The following is a 1,039-nucleotide window of genomic DNA, read 5'->3' on the forward strand; positions in this document are numbered from 1 at the left end:
TAGAAGAGCTACTGATTTGTGTACATTAATCTTGTATCTGGAAACTTTGCTGAATTCTTTTATCAGTTCTCGGAGCTTTCTGGACGAGTCCTTAGGGTTTTCAAAGTAAACAATCATATTGTCAGCAAACACTGACAGTTTGACTTCCTCTTTACTGTTTTGAATGCCCTTTATTTCTTTCTCTTGTCTGATTGCTGTGGCTAGGGCTTCCAGTACTATGTTGAAGAGGAGTGGTGAGAGTGGGCATTCTTGTCTTGCTTCAGTTCTCAGAGGGAATGCTTTCAACTTTTCCCCATTCAGTATTATGTTGGCTGTGGGTTTGTCTTAGAGGGCTTTTATTACATTAAGAGGTATGCCCCTTGTATGCCGATTTTTCTGAGACTTTTAATCATAAAGGGATGCTGGATTTTGTGGAATGCTTTTTCAACATCTATTGAGATGATCATGTGATTTTTGTTTTCATTTCTGCTTATGTGGTGTATCACATTTATTAACTTGTGTATGTTAAACCATCCCTGAATCCCTGGTATGAAACCCACTTGATCATGGTGGATTATCATTTTGATATGCAGTTGGATTCAGTTAGCTAGTATTTTGTTAAGGATTTTCGCATCAATGTTCATCAAGAATATCGGTCTATAGTTTTCTTTTTTGGTTATATCCTTCCCTCGTTTTGATATTAGGGTGATGCTGGCTTCATAGAATGAATTAGGGAGGGTTCCTTCTTTCTTTATCCTGTGGAATAGTGTCAAAAGGATTGGTACCAGTTCTTCTTTGAATGTCTGATAGAATTCTGCTGTGAATCCATTAAGTTCTGGACTTTTTTTGTTGGTAATTTTTAAATTACCATTTCAATCTCACTACTTGTTATTGGTCTGCTCAGGGCATCTAATTCTTCCTGAGTTAAGCTAGGAGGGTTTTATTTTTCCTGGAATGTATCCATCTCTTCTAGGTTTTCTAGTTTATGTGTGTAAAGGTGTTAATAGTAGGCCGGGCGCGGTGGCTCAAGCCTGTAATCCCAGCACTTTGGGAGGCCGAG

This window comes from Mandrillus leucophaeus, unplaced genomic scaffold (assembly GCF_000951045.1).
Source record: "Mandrillus leucophaeus isolate KB7577 unplaced genomic scaffold, Mleu.le_1.0 Scaffold208, whole genome shotgun sequence".
NCBI classification, from domain to species: domain Eukaryota; kingdom Metazoa; phylum Chordata; class Mammalia; order Primates; family Cercopithecidae; genus Mandrillus; species Mandrillus leucophaeus.